General features: G+C 32.6%; 1 long non-coding RNA gene across 1 annotated transcript in view; it reads right to left on the reverse strand.

Moving 5' to 3' along the window:
• LOC114078284 overlaps positions 1-16,177 on the reverse strand; it is a 31,294-nt gene extending 15,117 nt beyond the window's left edge. The window contains exon 1 of the long non-coding RNA XR_003579874.1: positions 16,123-16,177. This is a non-coding gene — a long non-coding RNA (uncharacterized LOC114078284). The remainder of the gene's footprint in view (positions 1-16,122) is intronic.
• Positions 16,178-16,761: the final 584 nt, after the last annotated feature.

The following is a 16,761-nucleotide window of genomic DNA, read 5'->3' on the forward strand; positions in this document are numbered from 1 at the left end:
TGAGTTAGTGATTGGGTCTACTTGAAGATCTAACCCATGAAAGAGGTGATGAGGTTTAGTAAGAAGGGGAAACTTAGTCCCCGGTATATGGGACCTTATGAAATTTTGAAGCGACTCGCGAAAGTTTCTTATTAGTTTAAATTACCAAATAAATTGACCCTTGTTCACCCGGTGTTCCATGTTTCCATGCTCAAAAAATGTATAGGTGACCTGGTGTCTATTATCACGTTAGAAGGTTTAGGGGTGAATGAGAATATTTCTTATGAAGAGATTCCAGTTGAGATCTTAGATCGTCTAGTCAAAAAATTGAGGAACAAAGATATTACCTCCGTAAAAGTCATATGGAGAAACCATCTAGTTAAGGGTGCAACATGGGAGACCGAGGCCGACATGAAGTCCCAAAACCCTCATCTCTTTCCTTTTACTCCTAGCCATGGTTGAGGTTAGTAGTTCATTTTAATTTAATATAAATTGAGAGTCATATGTGTTGTTGACCATGACATGAATTCTATGTGTGTGCATATATATATATATATATCCTTGTAGAAATTTTTGCTTAAAATGAGTTTTCATGAAATATATCCTCATGGTTAACTTGCACTTATATGTAGTGTGCTATATTGTCTTAATGAGAGTTGTATTGAGTCTTATTGGTGTTGTTTTGATAAGAAATTTGTGTGTCAATTATTTGATGTTCATATTGAGCTCATATTTAAATGTAGAAGATAGTTCATCCTTATGTGATGTGAAATAGTTAGCTTTTATATGTGATAAATTATGGATTAAGTTCCTATGTTTTAATACTATGATTATGTTTTGAAAGGATTTGAGAATTCCTCTAATGATCTGTGACTCATCATGTGAGTTTTGTTGTTGGACTGTTAGTATTGAGTCTCTTTTTTTCCCTATGAGCGGTTTAAGGTGTCATTCGGGGACGAATGTTCCTAAGGGGGATATTGTAAAACTCCAGAAATTCTATGACCTAGAATAAAGCTTCAACTATTGAATAATATTTAAAATGATGTTTCCATACCTAGAATAATGTAATAAATTGATTTAGAAGTGTTAAAGCCTAAACGTCAAGAGACGACCATGAAATCCGGAAACTAGTGAAATTGAACTAGTAAATGTCCTTAGGTCTTGTGAAGGTTTAGGAGTGTCGTATGAAGACTAAAACTTGTAAAAATGCTTTAAATAGGTAAATTAATATTTATAGGGTCAACAATTCAAGGACCGACCCTCAAAGGATCGACCTAGGGGTCCTTGGGAAGGACCCAACTATTGGCCAAAAGGCTTCCCAAGACAGCAGGCGATTGTACATGGAAAAAAAGTAGTCCGCGTCGCGAATTTGGTTCACCATTGGCCAAAAAGTTAAGTACGCATAACGACACATTGCGGACTCTACAGTATCAAAAAAAAATTTCAAAAATCTTGTGGGAACAGCTCCGCGATACGGACTTGTTTCCTGATGAAAATTCTGAAATTTGAAGTCAAGTTTGACATCACAAAAAGGTCAAATTAAGTGATGGGTCTTTTGGGTATTTTAGGGGAGGGTTATATATTGATTTTAATTCAGTTTTATACCACATTTACCTACCTAAATAAAATCCCCAAATTGGAACCTAAATTACTCCCACTTCTCTTTAAATTATCTCTCTACTCAACCTCTGTTAAAGAAGCATTGAAGCTTGAAGAAGAAGACCAAATCCCAAAGTTTTCTACTCAAGTTTGTGACTATAGTCTTTTTTAAGGAATGGTTTCTTTCACTTTTTGGATTCCTTTCCCCAAGAGGTCCTTTTAAAGATGTTTTCGAACTCCCTCAAATCTAGGGTTTTTCTCTATACATGGGTCTTCTTTGAAAAATAAAATTATGAATGAATTGTGATAAATTATGATCAATTAATGCTGTTTAAGTATATAATGATGGTTAATTCTTGTTACTCACTCAATATTCCCTTGGACCCATGTTCTCCCCCAATTTTATAAAAACCTTGACTTGATATGGTGAATTGTGAATATGATGAATAAGTGAAATGGTTGTATTGATGTTAATTATAGTATTACCTCATGAATTACCTTGTTTTGTGTATTTATTATGCATTCTTGGGTGATTGAATTATAAATTCCCATGAATTGCAAGAAGGTATGAATGTTGGTTCTTTCTTGAACTCAATTATGTAAGATGATTTACTTAGATAGTTATGATGTTGTAGCTAATATGTTGTTGTGGTGTTGATGATAAAGTTCCCTCATTCTTAACCCTATACACTTGAATTATCTATGAATTATTATTGTATTCTATATTATGATGGTTATATGATTGAAAGTTATTTCTGATGATTATAATGAATGACTAAAGTGAAAAGTTTACTTACTTGCTAGTATTTCTAAAGTGAAAGGATTGGTATAACTTGTGATCACCTATGAGATATTATGATGAGATATTTACATAAGAGTCTAGTAGAGGCTGATGTGAACTTGTTTGATGACTAAAGATGATTACTAAAGAAATAGATGCTAAGTACCGATAGGTCATGTAAATAAGATGGGGTCTCACGTTTAGTAAGACCGGCTCCCCAAATGGGTTTCCTCATGTTTATTAAGTATGGATTCCCTAGGATATGTGTTGTATCAAATATGGAAACCCTCACGTATAGAAAGTTACGGTTTCTAGTAATAATCTCCTTGACCCTTAACTATGTGCCCACATAGGACTCTAGCTTAGTGGATCCACCTATATAGCTATGTACGAAAGGTTACACCATAGGCAAGTATTAACCTCTATTTTTGATGTGGGAATAGAAAACCTTATTCCCCTCTATTTTTGGTGTGGGAATAGAACCCACATTCCATGAAGCTCACACGGTCTAATGTCGGTTATTGCAACCTCTTTCCTTATTGTAAAAGTAAATGAATAAAGGAATTGTATGAATTCTCATTAGGGCTTTTCTTGAGGGGTTTCCTACATAGTGTGAGGGAGGGTATGAGACTTTTCTTACACATTGCACTTGTGGATTCTAAGGGATGGTTCTAGTAATGTTATTTTGTGATTATGTTGATTATGACTCATGTATGTTAAGCTATGTATGGTCTTTATGAATATAACAAGTTATGATGAAATATGAGATTATGAATCTATGTAAGAAGTAGGTTGCTTAAGGTGATACTTAGCTTTGAATCGGGTTATAGGGTTCTATTCTTTGCATTGCACAAGTATTGCTTGGGTTTTCTACGAGTTGGGTTGATATGATGTTGGGTTAAGCTTATGACTCTTACTTTATGTGTATATTGGATTTACTTGACAAAAATAATGTTTTGACTAAAATGTCCTTTTATACATGCATTGATGATTTTTATGCATAGAAGTCATACTTAGTATGTGTGATTTACTAACCCGTATTTTCTTCCCTTTTTCCCAATCAATGTAGGTTGGGGTTATTGAGGAATGAAGGTCGCTTTTCAAGGATACTTGGAACTCGCTTCTCCAAGTTGGTGAGTCCTCATGTCTGAGGACAAGACCCTTATGATCTAGCTTTTGATTCTTTGCTTATGTTTGAGGACATTATTGTATTTCCTAATTCTAGACTCCTTGTTGATGTAACAACTAAGTCCAAAATTTCTATATTCCCATGTTAAGATGGTATGTAGTGTCGAATTTAGATTCCTTTCATATATGAAGCGAAGTTGAACTTCCAAAGTAAAAGTTTTATATATTCCAGCATTTTTATTCTATGATACATGATATGACGAAAGCTAAGGGCTTGTCTAAGTCTTTTTCGAGGACGAAGCACCGGTTAAAACTAGGGGGTTCTCCCCGGACGTTACAATAATACGGATAAAGTGTAAACAAAATTCACTTAAGAATCTCTTTTTGAAGTTCAAATTTCAATTGTATCATGTATGTTTTTCTTTGTTTTAACTTTTCCTTGGGTTGTATCCTACATGTTGTTTTCTTCTTCTTTTTCTTAAATCCTTTCTAATTTGTTTTACCCATTCTTAGTTATCATCTTATTTTTAGTATTTTGGTTCACGAAGATTTATAATTAGCTAAGTCGAATAAATTTATTACAAGCACATTATATGATAAAGAAGTTAAGTAGCTTTTGTAATTAATATTTGTGGTACAAATATGGTATAAATTGAAAGTTCATGAAATTTGCTATCTGTATTACCTACTTATGTGATTGTGAGAGACATGAATAGTGAAATTGTTTATCTCCATTATGATTTTGATACACATGAATAGAAAAATATTTTAAAATTATTCACATATAACTGGTTTGTTTCCATAAATAGAATGATATGGCTTTTTCATCATAGTTTGGCATGTACACGTACATCAACATTTTGTGTAGAATGGTTTCCAATTAATACGCTCATGAAGTTTACTAGAACCTTCCCCAAGCATGCTCCACCTTGAAAGATTCCCAAACGGCCTTCGGTGTTGTTCACGGGTCATCAAAGGGGTCGTTGGGTGGGTATAATTAGAATGAATCCTCCCTTAGTCACTGGTCGAGGACAACTGATGTCTAAACGGATCGTGAAGCTTCACACAGACCGTGCAGTCATCCATGAAGGGGCTATATCAGACTAAGAGGTTAGGGTCAATTTGATCATATCTTTCAGCACAAAATGAATTATGTGAACCATGATCTATCAAATTAAAGATAATTGAGTCCTTTATCCAATTCCACCTAATTTTCCTAATTCCAAACTTATAGTTAAAATTTATGCCTTAAAGAAATAAGCCCTATCAAGTAGCGTTTCTTCACGACTCGTTAGACGGGCCCTTGTGGTCTTAGACGGTCCATTTAGGCATCCTTGAAATCATTTCGTTAACTTTTAAGTCAGGGCTTTTGGATATTTTCATAATTATTTTAACTCAATACTATGTCATTTTTCCTTATATCTTATGCCATATATAATGAGTTTTACCCCCAAATTCACCCAAATCAATTAATTATCTCAAATTCCAAAAACAACAACAAGAAAGTCATCGTCTCAAATATTTATCTCTCTAAAGTTTTAAGAAGAAGGCTAGGCTTTCAAGCCAAGACTAGAATTTAACCATTGATAACTGTATTTGGCATCAAGATATTATTGTACTCACATAGGGGAGATGGTTTACTTTAAGATATTACCCACGAAAGGGGTGATGAGATTTGGTAAGAAGGGTAAACTTAGTCCTTGGTATCTGGGTCCATATGAGGTTGTGAAACGCATCGGAAAAGTCGCCTATAAATTGAAACTACCAATTGAGTTGGCTCCGGTCCATTTGTTATTTAATGTGTCAATGATCAAGAAGTGTATAGGTTATCCGTTGTCTATCCTTCCCCTAGAAGGCTTATAAGTCAATTCCAACCTTACTTATGAAGAGGTGCTAGTTGAGATCTTAGACCGACGAGTAAAGAGGTTGAGGAATAAAGAGGTAAATTTCATGAAGGTTCTTTGGAGGAACCAACTAGTGGAGAATGCTACTTGGGAGGCCGAGGCCGACATGAAATCCCGATATCCTCATCTATTTCCATCTTCTTCTAGTCAAGGTTGAGGTTAGTAACTTCTCTACATTGTTGGTGTTGAAACGTCTTAATGTGTTTTGAAACATAATGATTTTCCCTTCATTTTGCATGATTTGGTGAAAAATCCATGTTTCATAAATGTCTTGAACGATGTATCTTCATACTTGATTACATGTTTTGTATATTGATTATGTGATATGTTTTGTGAAATTGCCCAAGCGTGAAATTATGAGAACTATTTGGTGTTTCTTGTGGAACATTTTGAGCTACATGAAAAAGGATAAGGACCTTCCTCCTTGAAAAATATGAAATAATGTAAGATGTGCATTTTGATAGTTGACATGATTTCTTCCTTAAAAGTGATGTTTTGTTGTGTTGAGAATAGAGTGAATGTTTCCTCCTTTGATTTTTGATTCATTGTTATCTATCATGTGTTCGTTGGGCTGCTAGTCTTGAGTCATAATTCAAAAATATGTTAACGTGTCATTCAAGGACGATGTTCCCCAAGGAGGGATATTGTTACACATGGAAGTTCAATGACCTAGTCTGGAGCCTCACTTGATGAAATATGCCATAAGATAGTGTTTCTAAGCTTAAACAAATGTAATAAACACAATTAGTAATTGTTAGAAACAAAACTCAAGAAACGACCACGATGTCCGGAGACTAGTGAAGGTGAACTAGTGTTCCTTCATGTGTTTCAAGGGGTTTTAAGAGTCGTATAAAGTTCAAATTTGGTTAAAAGGTTTAGGATACATCTTAGAGTAAGTTTAGGGTTGAAACATCCGGGTATGACTCCCCAAGGACCACCCTAAGGGTCTTTGAGAAGCACCTAACATCTGACCCCAAAAAGATGTCAAAAAATTGTGTGAACCACGAGGGGCAGACGACGGACCGTCGATGGGACGACTCCCCTTCAATTGATCTAGTTGTTCCACACTTAGAATCCTCACAAAAATCCCAAAAAAAACACTCTTTGATCCAAACCACGTATGACGAGGATGGTCCGTGGTTTGGACTATGGTCCATTCACATAGACTCATCGTTTGCGACCCCAAGTTCATTGTCCAATTTTGGTTAAGTTAGGGTGTTTAGATAATAGTTAATTAACTAAATAAGGGTTAGGGACGGTTTTAATTAATTAATTGAGAACTATATAAGCAACCTAAGTCATTAAATTAACCTAATACCTCATAAATCCCCAATCCCAATTAGCTCTCACATCTCTCTAGTTTCTCTCATTACTCTATGATACCATTGAAGAAGAAGAACAAGTTCATCTTAGGGCTTCAAGATTAAAGTTTTCCTTCATCATTCTTCAATATCTCTCAAGATATGGAGGCTATTCACTCTTGGGAATACTACTCCCAAGAGGCTCTTCAAAGTTAATTTTCAAAGATCTTCAATTTCCATGTTTTTATCCAATTTCGTGGTTTACTTTTCAATGTTGAAATGTGTTGTCTAAAATTTATTATTCTTGATGGTTTACATATGTTTGTGTGTTGATTTAATTATTCCATAAAGCTTGTCCCTCAATCTCTAGAAAGGTTGATGAACACCCATCTTTTCCTAACCCTAGTTTATGAATTAGGTTGATTATGATTGAAGGGGGTTGAAATTGAATGTGTTCTTGATAATTTACCAATATTTTATGATAACGTTTGATTTAAGGGTTGAATATGATGTAATTGAGGATGAAATACTTGATTAGATTCTTGGAACCAACAGGTAAAACTTCTAAGATCATGAATACTCTATTATGTTGTTGTTGGCCTATACTTGGTGTTGTTATTAACTGATGAAGTTATGCATGTATGATTAGGCTATGATTATGATGAATGTGAGATCATGATAAGGTAAAGTTATGGAGGATTGAAAGGAATTCTCTTGTGCATCTTATTAATGTGACTATGATGTAATTTTCTCATTTACTCTTGGGTTGTGATGAAAGGAAGTTCTCATTATATAACCTAATAGTTATGATCATGTTATTCAAGGGGTTAGTATCCTAAGACCTATGATAAAGTCTAATGTTAAGGAAGACATTAAGTAACTTCAAAAAGGGAATATTTAGCTTAGCACCGAGTGAACTAAGTAAGAGTTGTCCCTTCTAATAGTGGAATGTATGTTCACCTAAAGTCTCATGAGGTGGAAACTACAATGCTAAAAAGCATAAAGAGGGTTTCTAGCAACAACCTCCTAGTTCCTTAACTATAGATAAATGAGAAGTCTATGTATACTTCACATGCAAAGTTTTTAAATTTTCCGTATTTTTCCACCTGCGAAATGCGATGACGTATGCTAAGGGCTTATTTAAGGCATTTAAGAGGACGAAGACACCGGTTACGTCTAGGGGGTGCTCCCCCATCGTGACACACGTCTAGGGTATACTTTGGGTCATTACAATACTTCACTCTAAGGATTGATAATAGGTGAAATAGAGCTAGAGTATCAATTCTACCAGCATAACTAGTGGTAAAAGGCATAGACAAAGACAGAGGTAGAGGCAAAGGGAGGGACACACGCACAAAGAATGGACCTCTAGTCATATTTCACCTTTATTGAGTTCATATTTTGTTCTAAAGGAATATAGGATACCATGTATTTAGCCTCGCTTCTTTCAAATCTGAGAGTGAGCTACTTGTATTCGAGTTTCCACAAATCTTTTTCATTCTCATGTCTTTCTTTCTTGAACATTAATACAATTAATTATCCTATATTTATTTTTGCTCTTACACTTTTTAGTTAGGATGTTTTCTATGAGGACTTTCGAATTCCGAAGATGTAATAATTTAGACTTCTACTATTTTATAATTCATTTTGTGACTTAGAATTAGTTTCTTTTTGCCTATATATTTTGGCTAGAATTGCTAGATGTTGCATGAGTTAGGATGTTAACTATTGGTTCGCTCATAGATGTATTAATGTTGGTGGCATTCATGGTGGTGTGGATTGTAAGATCATCAGTTTAGCCCATTATTTTTATTACCTTTCATATATTAGACCAAGGGTTTCTTGGATCATAAGTGATTTTGATTGACCGCCACGCCTACGGTGTACAGCAAAGGCACACAACTTTTAGCATATTATGATTTGAACGACAAATTTAGAGGAGAACCTACAAATATAACGTCTATGATTCCCATTGATATTTTTATATAATTTTACATGATAATAACTATATTCATATCCCAATAAAATATTTCAAAATAATTAGTAAATTTTTTTAATTCACATATGCTCATAAGTATCACAATAGATTTATCCTAGTATGAATTGGAAGAAGGATGTAAAAATATCAATTTGGCAGACTATTATATTATTAAAATAAGAAAAAATATTATCTAAGTTTTCATTATAACAAGAGAATATTGCCTTAGCCTCAAACATGTCTTAATTTTTTCTTTCAACAACAATGACATGTGCAAAATCCTAGGACACAATGTGGTTTACATCCACAAGAACATTTACCCAAATAAATATTGTCTTTCTTAAAAGAAACATTTCTTATTATTCCCTCAATACATCACAAATTCCGTTATTAAAGTCGGAATACCATGTTGACAAGAAGGAACACAATCTTGTGTTGTTTGACACTTTTGATCTTTTCCGTATACTATACATGATTGTGAACCTATGTCAATAATAAAAATAAATGTTAATATCATTAGTTCAAGTAAACTCATTGACAATACATAGAAATAAAACATACATAATTTCTTCAAGTTACTACCATTATTACAATAAAAAATATAATACAAATCCCAAATATTAACCGTTGTGTTTGTGTATAAAGACGAAAAATTATTTACATTGCATATAAGAAGAGATAATAAGGGATAGAGCGAGAGGGATCATGAAAGACATGAGGAGGGGAAAAGGATAAAAACCTTACTGAGCAAAATGAATACCCAAAGAATAGTGAATATAATGGTTGATTCCTTCTTCATCATTTATAAAAAGTCACTAGTTCTCAAATCTCAATGATGATCTTTTTATTTTTGTATATTGATTCAAAGTAAAAATCTTCATAGAAATATTTATAAGGCATAGTGGTATACCAACTTGTCAAGTAAATTCAACCATTGAATTTCAAATCTATAAGAAATGGGTAAATTAAAATTCAATTCTACTAGTCAACTATTATTGAGAGTTAAAAAAATATTAATTAGTTTTTTAACTTGTATTTAGAGTTTAAATAAATATTAGACTTAAGTAATCTATATTGTTGACGTTCAATTTTGACCAACTTATATCTAATTTTGATAACTATTTGGCTAAATAAAAAAATTTAAAATTAATTTCCTTTATTTATATTTGTAAACTATTATATAATTTTTGTCTAAATTTATAGCACTTTTGACAACCTCAACTTTTATGAGTGGCACTAACACTAAACGAATTGGTGTTAGAACCAGTTAAACCTGAAACCAACCCAACACCATTTAGTCAAAACCAAGTATATTATATCAGACATGGACAAACCAATGTATAAACATGATCCACATGATGATAATACAAATATAGGTCGTCTCGTGGAACATCAATCTAATACATGGTCCTCTCACAAAACTTTAACCCAAATCTAGTATAATACCAGTCGTAGTATTCAAACCAATTGTATGTAATCATACCATGCGTGTTATTTGTGAAAATCAACAATATTATTTACCAGCGTGGTACCAGAGACAACTAACATACACATCAGGAATGTATAATATCATAACACAACAAGCATGTATAATCAAATAGTACAATGAATAAGGCCACTTAAACTCACATATTAAAATACCAAGTTTATTTCATATGCTTGCTAGCATTCATTTGATAATATGACAATACAAATAATAAACGTTCATATATATATATANACAAATAATAAACATTCATATATATATATATATATATATATATGTATATATATATTCTGGGAGCATACAACCATCACTTACCTCTAATCAAGCCCCTTGAAAACTGTAAATAGTTTGAGTTTTCCCCTTGCGAAGGGCCTTCACTTGTTCTTGGTCTAGAATAAACAATGAATTAGAAATGGCCTATTGATTTAACCATATTACTAATGAATCCCAACTTCGACCAACATGTGATCACCTTCCCCAACTTAAGGTCCTTCCCAGCATGAAAATATGCTCAAAACATTCCCCAATATTGACCACCTAGTTTTTAAGGCTTAAGAAATAATTATCAAGGTCGGGAGTTAAATTGTGACCTTTATATGTGATTTTCGTGGGAAAACCTATGCAAGCTGTCGAAAATCACACTAATTTGTTTCTGAAGAACACAAATACAAAAAATAGAAATTTTGGATAGTTTTTTTGTGTGTAAAATATCATTCCCTTACTATAGTGACATCAAACTCACTATAACAACTATGTTATAGTAACAACTTACCTTGTATAGAGGTCTGAGAACTTCTATAGCGAGAGGCCATCCGTTGTAGCGAGATATATGAAAGTTAAGCAACTTATTATTCAAAAATAGGTAATTTTTACAACACAAATGATTTCCTTAATGTATTAGATATTAATATACATCATTTATATCTCCATAAAATACCCAACCCTTTACCATATGGACCTAGACGTCACATATCCTGGTTCCTATAAGGTGTATTTATAGTTTCAGGGACAAACTGATTATTTTGTCATGAAATCATGCCATGTTACTTAGTAAAATTGTCTTTCCAATCCTTAACTTGTTCTCACCTTTATTTCAAACTTCAGATTATTGTTATGAGGTTGTGTAATGAATCTCTTGAAATTGTAGAGAAACTACCATCAAAGTTGTGTTTTGTCATGTTTAATTTGAGTCTCTTCTTAATTTTCTTGATGTTTTCTCTATTTTGTTTCTATATTTATAAATTTTTTTATAAACTTACTCTTTTCCGTTGTTGCAATTTCCCGCCATAATTTAAAAGTTTACAACACGGAGAAAGTGTTAATACAATTCACGTAACAATCTCTTTTTGAATTTCAAATTTTAGTTGTATCATGTATGTGTGATTATTTGTCTGTTTTAACTTTTCCTTGGGTTGTATCTTACATGTTTGATTGTGTGTTGTTTTCTTCTTTTTTTTCTTAAATCCTTTCTAATTTATTTGACCCATTCTTGGTTATTATCTTATTTTTAGTATTTTGGTTCACAAAAGATTTATAATTTGCTCAATTGGATGTATTTATTAGAAGCTTATTGTATGATTAAGCAATTAAGTAGCTTTTTAATTAATATTTGTGGTCTAAATATTATATAAACTGAAAGTTCATGAAATTGGCTATCTATATTACCTATTTATGTGATGTGAGAGACATGAATAGTGAAATTAGTCATCGCCGTTATGATTTTGAAACACATGAATAGAAAAATATTTAAAAATTATTCACATATAACTGGTATGGTTCCACAAACTGAATGACATGGCATTTCCATCATAGTTTGGTATGTGCACAGACATCAACATTTTGTGCTGAATGGTCTCCAATTAATGGGCTCATGAGGTCTTCCAAAACCTTCCCAAGCAGGCTCGACCTTGAAGGACGCCCAAACGGCCTTTGGTGATGTTGACAGGACGTCAAAGGGGTCGTTAGGTTGGTTAAAGTTATCCCCTAGTCACTGGTTGATGGCAACTGATGTATACACGGACCGTGAAGCTTTACACAGACCGTGCAGTCATCATGAAGGGGCTTTATCAGACTTAGAGATTAGGGTCAACTTTAAGCGATCATATTTTTCAGTACAAAATGAATTTTGTGAACCATGACCTATCAAATTAAAGATAACTGAACCTTCTTCCACTACCTAGTTTGCCTAATTCCATTCTCATAGTTAAAATTTATTCCCAAAATAGTGAATCCCTATCAGGTAGAGATTTTTCACGATCCGTTAGACGGGTCGTGGTGGGCTTACACGGTCCATTAAGGCATCCTTGAAGTCGTCTTGTTAGCTTTTAAGTCGGGCTTTTGGATATTTTCATAATTATTTCAAATCAATACTATGTCATTTTCCTTTATCTTGTGCCCTATATAATGATTTCTACCCCAAAAATAACCCAAATCAATTCATTATCTCAAATTCCAAATAAACGAACCAAGACATCCTCTCAAATATTTCTCGCTCTAAAGTTTTAAGAAGAAGGCTACACATTCAAGCCAAGCCTAGAATTTCACCATTGATAACTGTCTTTTGGCATCAAGATTGTATTCACCTTTGGAGTCCTTTCCTCCATAGGATTCCTAAATTCTCCAATTTTGAAAATTTCAATTCCCTAACTGAGTTAGGGTTTTATTCAATTGGAATGTGTTCCTTTCAATGTTTATCCAATTGATTGTGTTATGTCTTTTTATGCATGAATTTAACAAAGTGCATGTTTCTAAGTTGAATTCTCATGAACTCATATGAAATCCATATTTTTTAAATTTAATCATATGATATAGCATTTGAATCATGATGGATGAGTTTATGAAGATATATACATTCTTTATGAAAAATGATTTAAGTTGCAATGAGAGTAAAGCATCCATGTTGTTGTTGTTGTGAAAGGGTTTCTCACATACGCATGAAAGAATGATTGTGAAGGGGTCTCTTAGATAAAGTATTCTTAGAGTTGAAAGGATTTGTCAACTAAAGTTTGAGTCAAGATTTAGGAGCCATTCTAATGATGTCTCTAGCATGGATTGGTTGCTTAATTTTACCTTTTAGTGCGTGATAATATAACATTAGCTTGGATTGGCTATTTGATGTTCCTTTTAATGGATAGTGAGAAAAGTTAAGAGAATGACTATTCCCTGGGAATTACGCTTAACACCGAGAGCATACTGAGATGGAAGCTTAATTGTAGCTTGAGGTCTGATTTATAGTAGCAATCAATTTTTTCCATACCTATGTACCCCATTGGATGATTGTCTTAGATAGACATTAGTTTCTTTTTAAATACATAGCTAGAAGTTAATGGTCTTACCTTGTCAAGAAGGACACCCTTTTTGGGTAGCGGGCAGATACTAGATTACATGTTAATGGCTCAAATGTTCTTATTGTTGGTTAAGATAAATATCTCACAAGAATAAACTGAGGTTACTTTTAGAATTATCGCACTAATATTTTAAGGATTTTAGCCTACATTGACTATGTTTTATGACTTATATTGCTAACCTTTTTCCTCTTGATTTAGCTTTGTCATTGCATATCAAGAAAAGGTCTTTTCAACATGATTTCATACATTTATTTATTACTATAATACTTGGTACATTTTTTGTACTAACACATATTCTTGCCTGCATTCTTATAAAAATGTAGGTTTGGGCGCTCAGTAGCTAGAGTTCACTATAGTAGAGTTGAAGATTGGTAAGTCCTTATAATCCGAGGACTGAGCTTTATGGCATATTGTCTTTACTTCTTTTCAGTATTGTATATGATGTACGGGTTACATCTTGATTACTCTTGATGTACTAGATGGCTTTGAGATAATGTTGTACTTTCTCTACATTTTATAAACTAATATGTTTTGAAATTATCTTTTAAAATCTCTTGATTTACTATTGTCTTGTATGATGTATGCTTGGTATCTTGTGTATGGCCTCTCGGGGTCCTTTATGCCATGTCACGTCTAGGGTATACTTTGGGTTATGACAGTCCTTCACTCTAATGATTGATACTATGTGAAATAGAGCTAGAGTATCAATTCTACCGGCATAACCAATGGTAAAAGGAAGAGACATAAACAGAGGTTGAGGCAAAGGGACGGAGACACCTACCAAGAACGGACCTAGAGTCATCTTGCACCTTTTTTGAGTGAAAATTTTGATCTAATGGAATCTAGGAGACCATGTATTTAGCCTCACTACTTTCAAATTTGAGAGTGAGCTATTTGTATTCGGGTTTCCACAAATCTTTTTCATTATCATATCTTTCTTTTTGGAGCATTAATACTATTAATTCTTCTATAGTTATTTTTAATCTTAAACTTTTTAGTTAGATGGTTTAGTCTGACATCTTTCAGATTCTAAAGATGTTATAGTTTAGACTTCTATTTTATGAATTAGAATTAGTTTTCTTTTTACCTATATATTTTGTCTAGAATTGTTAGATGTTGCATGAGTTAGGATGTTAAATATTGGTTCACTCATAAATGTATTAATGTGAGTTGTATACATGGTGATTTGGATTGTGAGATCATCAGTTTAGTCCATTATAATTATTAGATTTCATAAGTTAGGCCAAGGGTTTCTTGTGTCATAAGTGATTTTTATTGTCGGCCACAACTATGGTGTAGTGCAAACGCACACCACTTTTAGTATATTAAGATTTGGACCTCAAATTCAGAGGGGAACCTAGAAATATAAAGTTTATGATTCCCATTGATGTTCTAATATAAACCTGCATCATAATAACTATTTAACAGCCAAATAAAATATTCACAAATAATTAGTAGATTTCTTAAATTCACATATGCTCATATCTATCACAATAGATTTATCCTAGTATGAATTGGAGGAAGTAAGTGAAAATATCAAATTGGCATACTATGCTTTTATTAAAATAAGATAACATATTCTCTAAGTTTTCATTATAATAATATAAGTATTCTCTTAACCTCAAACATGTCTTAGTTATTTGTTTTAACAACAAGGACATGTGCAAAATCCTAGGACACAATGTGGTTTACATCCACAAGAACATTTACCCAAATAAATACTGTCTTTCTTAAAAGAAACACTCCTTCTTATTCCCTCAATACATCCACAAATTCCGTCAGTACAAGTGGGAATTCCAAGTTGACAAGAAGGAACACAATCTTTTGTTGTTTAACACTTTTTATCTTTTCCGAATACTGTACATGATTGTGAACCTATATCAAAAATAAAAATAAACGTTAATGTCATTAGTTCAAGTAAGCTCATTGACAAACATAGAAATAAAACATATATAATTTCTTCTACTTACTACCATTATTGTAATAATGAAGGACAATCAATTAATATCAATATGATCTCTTGATCATATTTTATTTTGCAAAGTTCAAATGAATAGCAAATGAAGAAATATATATTTCCTCTAGTATGCTTTGAATGCTTGAATTTAGTTACAAATTAAGCTTAACGGAAAAGAGACTTTTAAAATATTAATATTTGTATGATTATACTAGGTTTGGCTATGATAATTGCCTCTGTGAAGCCATCAAGTTAATTATAATATTTACTTTAAACTATCAAACTATTATTTATGTATTTTTCATAATAATTTCATGCATAGCCTATTGAGGAATTAAATAGATCTAAATGTACCCTTAGATAATTATTCAATATTAAAAAATACTCTTACTTGGTTTCCACCAAATCAATCAAATTGATCTCATTCTTCTGTGATGAAAAAAAATTGTTATTGGGAGAAAATATACTCGAAACATAGGATAATAATATGGGTATACGTAAACATATAAACAATCTAATACAAATCCCAAATTTTAACATTTATGTGTGTGTGTATAAAGAAGAAAAATTATATACATAACATATAAGAAGAGATAATGAGAGGGATAGAAGGAGAGGGAAAAGGAAAGATAAGAAGAGGGGAAAAGGAAAAGAAACTTTACCTAGCAAAATGAACACCCAAAGAATAGTGAATACAATGGTTGATTCCTTCATCATATTTTATACAAAGTTACTATTTCTAAAAAATCAATCAAGCCCTTGAAAACTGTAAATAGCCCGAGTTTTTACCTTGTGAAATGCCTAAGCTTGTTCTTGGTCTAGAATAAATAATGAACCAGAATTGGTTAATTTATTTACTCAAATTACTAATGAATCCCAACTTAGACTAACATGTGATCAATTTCGCTAACTTAAGGTCCTTCCCAACATGAAATCATGCTCAAAAAATTTCCCCAGTATTAACCACCGAGTTTTAAAGGCTTAAGAAATAGTTATCAAGATCAAGGAGTTAAATTGTGACCTTTACCCGTGATTTTCACGGGAAAATTGATGCAGGATGTCCAAAATCACACCAATTTGTGTCGTATCTCAAGAATAGAAATACAGTAAGTAGAAATTTTGGTAGTTTTTTTGTGTAGAATAATCATTCACTTACTATAGAGACACCAAAATCACTATAATGACGATGCTATACGATAACTTACCTTGCTATAGAGGTCTGAGAACTGCTATAGCGAGAGGTTATTAGCGAGATATATGAATGTCCAGCAGCTCAACATTCAAAAATAGGTCGTTGTTAC

The sequence above is a fragment of the Solanum pennellii genome, chromosome 8 (assembly GCF_001406875.1).
Source record: "Solanum pennellii chromosome 8, SPENNV200".
NCBI classification, from domain to species: Eukaryota; Viridiplantae; Streptophyta; class Magnoliopsida; order Solanales; family Solanaceae; genus Solanum; species Solanum pennellii.